The sequence below is a fragment of the Amblyomma maculatum genome, chromosome 4 (assembly GCF_055883805.1).
Source record: "Amblyomma maculatum isolate TAMU_Amacu chromosome 4, ASM5588380v1, whole genome shotgun sequence".
In the NCBI taxonomy this organism is placed as follows: domain Eukaryota; kingdom Metazoa; phylum Arthropoda; class Arachnida; order Ixodida; family Ixodidae; genus Amblyomma; species Amblyomma maculatum.
Window position 1 is genome coordinate 153,864,731 of NC_139347.1, and position 7,761 is coordinate 153,872,491.

The following is a 7,761-nucleotide window of genomic DNA, read 5'->3' on the forward strand; positions in this document are numbered from 1 at the left end:
CATTTATTCATCCTTCATCTCATAACCTACTGATGCCCTGAGGCAATAAATATCGACTTTAAAAAAAAAAAAAAGGATATCGTCGCGAAGGTCGGCCGGCACGACAAGGAGGTGCGCTCGATCAACAGTGCTAGAGTTTTTCTTGAATAAGACGCCATTACAAAGACAGAATGCAGACAGGTGCCTTCCAAACTGGCGGGGGACGTCAGCAACGCGGCCCTCCAGGTGGTCAATGACAGTCGAAGGTTTGGGTCAGCTTGCTGTCGGATCATATGTCTGAGGCATTCAGCAGTCCAAGAAAACCTCTGTAATCCATGACGTTATCGACAAATACGACGGGTGCCCGGGAGAGCGCGTCAGCATCTTCGTGCTTCTGACCAGATTTGTGCACAATGGAGTAATCAAATTCTTGGAGGCGAAGGCTCCATCGTGCTAGGCGCCCCGATGGGTCAAGGAGATTGGCCAGCCAGCACAAAGAATGGTGGTCAGTAACGACTTTAAACGCACGGTCATAGAGGTAAGGCCTAAATTTCATAGTTGCCCACACAACCGCGAGGCATTCCTTTTCCGTAGTGGCATAATTTGTTTCAGAGCGGGAGAGCGTGCGGCTGGCATAAGCAATGACCCTTTCCACGCCAGCTTGGTGTTGAACGAGTACAGCGCCAAGGCCGATGTTGCTGGCGTCGATGTGGACTTCGGTGGCAGCGTCTTCATGAAAGTGCGCAAGAATAAGGGTAGTTTGCAGTCGTCTGCGCAGCTCCGCAAAAGCCTCCTGTTGCTCGGCGGCCCACACAAACTGAGTATCATCCCGCGTAAGGCGGGTAAGGGGTGCGGCTATCTTGGAAAAGTCGGCTGTGAAGCGGCGGTAGTACGCACACAAACCCAGGAAACGTTTTAAACTCCTCTTCGTGGCAGGAACGGGAAATTTGGTGACAGCGGCAGTTTTTTCGGGGTCTAGCTTAACGCCTGCGGCACTCACAAGATGACCGAGAAACTTCAACTATTTGCAGCCAAAGTGGCACTTCTCGGGCTTGAGCGCTAAGTCAGCTGAGCGGAGGGCATCTAATACTGCGCGAAGGCGTTCGAGGTGTTCTCCAAAGGTTTCAGAGAACACGACAACGTAGTCGAGATAAACTAAACAGATTTGCCATTTGAGGCCGGCGAGAGTGGTGTCCATCATGCGCTGAAAAGATGGCGCTGAACACAGGCCGAATGGCAGCACTTTAAACTCATGCAGTCCATCTAGGGTGACAAAAGCTGTTTTTTTCGCGGTCCCGCTCATCGACCTCAATCTGCCAGCTCCCGCTCTTCAAGTCAATGGAAGAGAAGTACTGGGCGCGACGAAGCGTGTCGAGCGAATCATCAATACGGGGCAGCGGTTAGACGTCTTTTTTATTGATGTCAATCAACTTTCGATAATTTCACAGAAGCGAAGGGTGCCATCCTTTTTTTTTCACCAGCCCGACCGGGGACGACCACGGACTGTTGGAGTGTTGGATGACATCATCACGAAGCGTCTCCTGAAACTGTGTCTGAATCGCTTCACGTTCCGTCGTTGAGATGCGGTATGGCTGCTGGCGTATCATCATCATCATCAGCCTGATTATACCCACTGCAGGGCGAAGGCCTCTCCCATATTTCTCCACTTAACCCGGTTCTGAACTAGCTGCATCCACTTGACCCCTGCGAACTTAATCTCATCCGCAAATCTAACTTTCTGCCGCCCCCTGCTACGCTTTCCTTCCCTTGGAATCCAGTTTGTTACCCTCAGCGACCATCGGTTATCCTATCTTCGCACTACATGTCCTGCCCATGTCCATTTCTTCTTCTTAATTTCTACTAGAATGTCGGTAACTTGAGTTATTTCTCTGACCCACTCTGCACGCTTTCTATCTCTTAATGTTACCCCTACCATTTTTCGTTCCATAGCCCCCTGGGTTGTCCTCAACTTAAGTAGAACTCTCTTGGTTAGCCTCCACGTTTCAGCCCCATAGGTGAGTACAGGCAAGATGCAACTGTTGTATACCGGTAATCTGCGAGTGCTTGCCAAATGCGCTCCATCCCAAATGTATTCTTCTTGTTATTTCCCTTTCATGGTCCGGTTCAGCGGCAACTACCTGTCCTATGTAGACATACTCGCCTACTACTTCCAGTATTTCGCTACCTAATGTAAACTGCTGCTCCTTCCCGAGGCTGTTGAACATTACCTTAGTCTTCTGCATATTGATTTTCAAGCCTACCTTTCTACTTTTTCTGTCTAGGTCATCAATCATTATTTGCAGTTCATCCCCCGAGTTGCTTAGCAAGGCAATGTCATCAGCAGATCGCAGATTACTGAGGCACTCTCCATCTACCCTCATCCCTAACTGCTCCCATTCCAAATTACAGACCTTAAAAATTACAGACCAATCAGCTTACTGTCTGTTGCGTATAAGGTATTTACTAAGGTAATCGCTAACAGAATCAGGACAACCTTAGGCTGCAATCAAGCAAGGGATCAAGCAGGGTTTCGGAAACGGTACTCTACTATCGATCATATCCATACCATCAATCTGGTGATAGAAAAATGCTCGCAATATAACCAGCCCTTATACATAGCATTCATTGAATACGAAAAAGGATTTGACTCAGTTGAAACCTCGGCGGTGATGCAGGCATTGCGAAATCAGGGGGTAGACGAGTCGTACGTGAAAGTGCTGGAAGATATATATAGTGGCAGCACAGCAACCATAGTTCTGCATAAAGAAAAAAAAAATCCCATAAAGAAAGGTGTTAGGCAAGGAGACACAATCTCTCCAGTACTATTCAGAGCTTGTCTAGAGGAAGTATTCAGAGATTTGGAATGGCTGCTGGCATATAGGGCAGGCGTTTGCTGAATTTTTGATGACGTCACGAAACAAGCACTGTATTTTAGAAGGGGAGAACGCAGGTCGTGCTGCTGTTTTTTCGAGAAATCTGTACTAATATCCAGACGATCAAGGGATGGGCGCACATTTTCAGCTTCTCCGAACGTAAAACATTCAGAAACTCCGCTAAGGCGTCGGCGAATGCGATTGCGGTAGCGCGGAAAAGATGGCGGGGTTCGTTGGTGAAGTTAGTCACCAGGAGCTCAGATGAGCCATTACGGAGAGGGATGAGACTCCGCGCCGAGGTGATGCCGTGGGTGACCGAAACGGACTGGTTGCCCTCAGCGACCGCCGTTCCGTCGCGTAATTCATTGCTGTTAGCAGTCACAAAAATACTGGAACGTGGCGGAATAGAAATGCTGTCGGCAGAAATTCGAAGAGGGGCACGGCTTTGGCGGTTTGCGGTGTCAGTATCATCAGCTTTCTCGGTCGAAAAGGTCATGGTACACTTCCGGAGATCGATAATCGGCCATAATCCCGGAGAAAATCGACACCAAGGATACAGTCGCGGGAGCAGTCAGGTATCACAAGGCAGCTGACGACAAACATGGAGTTGCGAATTTGGACTCTCGCCGTGAACTGGCCACTCAGAGTTACGACATGTCCGCCAGCAGTTTGAATCTGCGTGCCAGACCATGGCGTCATCACGTTTATTAGAAGCGCCGCTAGCTTCCCGCTTTAAATCGAAAAATCAGCCCCAGTGTCTAGCAATGCGCTAATTTTATAGTCGTCGAGGAGCACGGGTATATCCAGCGAGAGTCTATCTTCACCTGTTCGAACTGTTGTCATGTCGTCATGTCGCGGTCGGTCACAGGTCGCGTTGTCGGAGGGCCTTCATCGCGTCGATTTGAAGCGGCCTCGCCCCCTGAGGTCGCTGTCTTTAGTTTTCCCGGCTCGAACTAGGCGACCGTCGCTGCGCCATCCAGGAGAAGTTGGGCTGCGAGGATGGTCGGCGGGGAGACGGAGATCGTGACTGTTGTCTAAAAGTTGGCGCCATGCGCTGCTGGGCTACGTATTCCTCAGTATCCCGGGGTCGTTGGCCTAAAGGAGGGCTACGCATGTCGATGGGGAAACCCTTCAGTCCCAGTTGTCGCTATGGGCACTGTCGATACAGGTGACCAGGTTCTCCGCAGTGGAAGCACAGGCGCTGCCGATTTGGGGCACGCCACAGGTCTGCCTTTCGCTGGGGTAGTCGGCGGTTGTCGATGTACGGCTCGGGGTGGGCTGAATACAGCGAGCCATGGTCGGGTCGCAGTAATTGCATGGAATCAATTGGGGGATGTCGCAAGATGTCCGCATACGTTGGCCGACATGACTCGGTGGAAAAGGATAGCGGGTTAGCAGATGGCACCGAAGGCCGAAGTGCTTGCTGGAGTTCTTCTCGGACAATGCTAGCGACGAGCCGACCGTCGTCTGGGGAGCACCGAAAAGCTTCTGGAGCTCTTCACGCAAAATGGAGCGGATGATGTCGCGAAGAAGATCTGGACTAGCCCCGAAGGCCGAAGGCGGCTCCGTGAGCGAAGCGGCGAGTACCGGCCTGTCGTAGGTCGTAGACCGCAGCTGGAGCATCCTTTCCATCGTGATTGCTTCCGAAAGAAACTCGGCAACTGTGCTCAGCGGATTGCGCACGAGCCCAGAGAACAGTTGTTCCTTGACACCGTGCATGAGATGGCGCACATTTTTCTCTTCGGGCATGGCCGTGTCAGATCGTCGGAACAGCCTAGTCATGTCCTCCACGTACATCGTTATGGTCTCGTTCGGCACCTGTATGCGAAAGCGTAAAGCCCTTTCCGCTCGCTCTCGGCGATCCGGGGTGGTGTAGGTGTCCAGGATGCAGCGACAGAACTCGCGCCACGAGTTTAGGGCGCCTTCGCGATTCTCGTACCAAGTACGAGCGCCATCTTCCAGGCTTAAGAAGACGTTATTGAGCTTTGTGGCGTCGTCCCATGGATTAAATGCGGCGATCCGTTCAAACTGAGTGATCCAGTCTTCGACGTCTTCCGTCTGACAGCCGTGCAAAGCCTAAGCAGTCGTGGTGTCTGTAGAGTGTAATACGTTGGCGTTTGCATAACAGGTCAAGGGGCGGCTGTGGTGGTGAATTCCAACGGCCCGTGCTCAGGTGGTAGGCCTAGTATCCTCCGGCTAGCGCGGTGAACAGGAGTGTCGATTGGCACATGACCTGAATCCTGGGTATGCGGAGGAGTGCGGGCCATATACTGGGATCGATACCTTGCACCAACACCAAGATATGTCACGGACAACAGGGCTAGACGTGAATAAAAACGACGGGACGAAGCTGTACCAGCAGGCAACGTTCGGCGCGCAGCACGCGAGTCAACTTCAGTGTCCTCTTCTTCCAGACGCAGCAAGAACATGGGGGCACCAGGTGGAAATATCTATGGTGTCCAGGTGAATAGCACGTTGCACTCCAGGGTTGCTGATGGCGTATTTACTTATTTTATATTAAATAAAAACAGTAGTTAGTGAACGATAAATATATTACTTCTGCTATTGTGAGGATTCCACAGCTATGCAAACTGCATGAAGAAAGTGAAACTAGCAATAGCTTGCACTGACAACTCACCAGGCACCCACTGGTGAAATAAAAGTGGAGCAAAATGTCATCACATTCATCATGAAGGTGTTGCAGACACTAAGCATAGTTCACCATCATAGCACTTCTGATATCATATGCAAGCCATCTATAAAGCTACCTAGCTTGTCACATGAACATTTCAGCAGATGACTTTTCAATGGTCATATGACTGGCCAAATTCGCATGAAAAAAAAAACGTTTATGACCAAATCTGCACTTTTCTCAGAGTTCACTGCATGGGAGTGAGTTCGTCAACTGCTAGTGTTTCAGAAAAAGAGGTCATCAAACTGTAAGTAAACTGAGTTGAGTTGCAAACAACGAAATTTCGGAGAGTGGTGAAGGGCAGACTTTGTGGCATTACGAAGGTCATCTACTAATGCTAACAGTAGGCAGCCTTGATTTGATGATAGGGTTTAACATGCCAACGAAACTTAGACAATGAGGGTCAGCAATAGCAGGTAGCTCTGGGTACTTTTGACTATCTACACTTCTTCAATGTGCACTGACACTGTACAGCCCATGGGGACGTAGCGTTTCGCTACCGCCGAAACGTAACCACCCCGGCTCTGACCGAGTCCGCGTCACCCAGCTCACTAGTCAAACGACCTTAACACTGAAGCCACCACGGTAGGGTGTAGGCGGCCTTGAAGAGGGTTACATTTGCAGGCATGTTTTGTACAAGTCAAGCTTATTTAATCTGGGTACAGCCAAGCTGCGGCTAATGAGGAGCACGAGGCTCCTTGCAAAGTGCAGATCACGACAGCTTGGCACCTGTCCACCAGTCACCATTTGCAGTATTTCTGCCTCTACAGCCAGCTTCTCCGTTTTTTCTCCTTTAAGTTCGAAACCACCTATTGTTTAGAATTCGTTTGAACAATGAAACAATGTGCCACCCTTATGGACACACATCTAACAGAGCTGCTCACGACTGTAACCATGCTCATTCGAGAATTTCAATATGCTTGCTTTACAAATGGGGCAGTAGAGGCATATTAACAGTCGTGGCACGAGTTCTTCACTGTGACCACCAACTTTGTTAAACGAAAAAAGAGTCATTCTTACCATTTACTTTGCTCTTTGTAAAATGTTGCCTTTTTATTAAAGAGTTCTCACTAAAGGTACGGCAGAAGTTGCTGTAGGCCCATAGCTAAGGAGCTGTCTGATATATGCCCGCATTGTACTAGCTTCCTCGTACATGGAACGGAGCTTTAGCAAGCTTTGCGGTGATGCAAAGAGATGTTTTCCCATGCTAACATCTCTGCATTTCCATAATGGCGCAGATCAGTGTCTTCACTCTACTTTTGCTATGAGCATTCCTGTCACTAGCACATATTGAATGTAAAAGGGATGACAGCAGGCAATGCGACATATGCCAGCAGAGACACGTTCACCTGCTTTTCCTCTCACACACAGTGAATTACAATCGCAGAAGTGAAGTGGTCTGCCTGCTCCGCAAAAGAGCACCTGCATCCTGTACAGATTGTGTCCCGACTGCATTTGGAACTCATGCCAGCGCAAGTGGGTGGGGCCCATTAACTGACAGAAGAATTGCGTGTTATTCTGTGTGCTAGCCCGTGCTTCGTTTACACGTGCCAGCTGTTTTTAAACCTGTAATAGGTCTGCATTTCTCCCGCTGCTTCTTGGGATGGTATTGACATCAACAGTTTATGTCATTCTTTTGTATAGCCGAGTGCGGGCAAGCAGGGTAAAATTGCTTTGGTACTATTCTCAAATAAAAGGAAGTCGCAGTTCACCATTTTCACTGTTTCAGAGTTTAGGAATGGCTTTAAGTTCATGAATAGCACATAAAGATGGTTTCCGCACAAAGTCTTCTAGCCACACTCTGAGAAAAAAGATTAATGCATAAAACTGCTGCTGCTGCTGTCCACAAGAGTAAGCACTAGTTCATGACAGCAATTGGCATTCATAGCAGCGGCAAGTAATGATAATCTATTATGAAGCAAAGAGGGCACAGTCAGCCCAGCAGAGTATGCTACTGGAAATGAAAGGTGCAGCTGAACAAATACTCAAGCAAACTTCTAGCCGGTTCTGTTGAGTTCGGCAGAGCAATTCACTGCTCCAGGGACCTATCGTGGCTCTGCAATCGCTCCCCATCTGCATTGGGAAGATGGGACCTGTGTTCCGGATCTGCATTTGGAATACAGTTACTCTAAAAAGAGCAGAAAACAATGTTCTGTAAGTCACCAAACACTGTGATTGGAATTGACCATTAGTGAAGTCTTGTGATCTATCACCTCG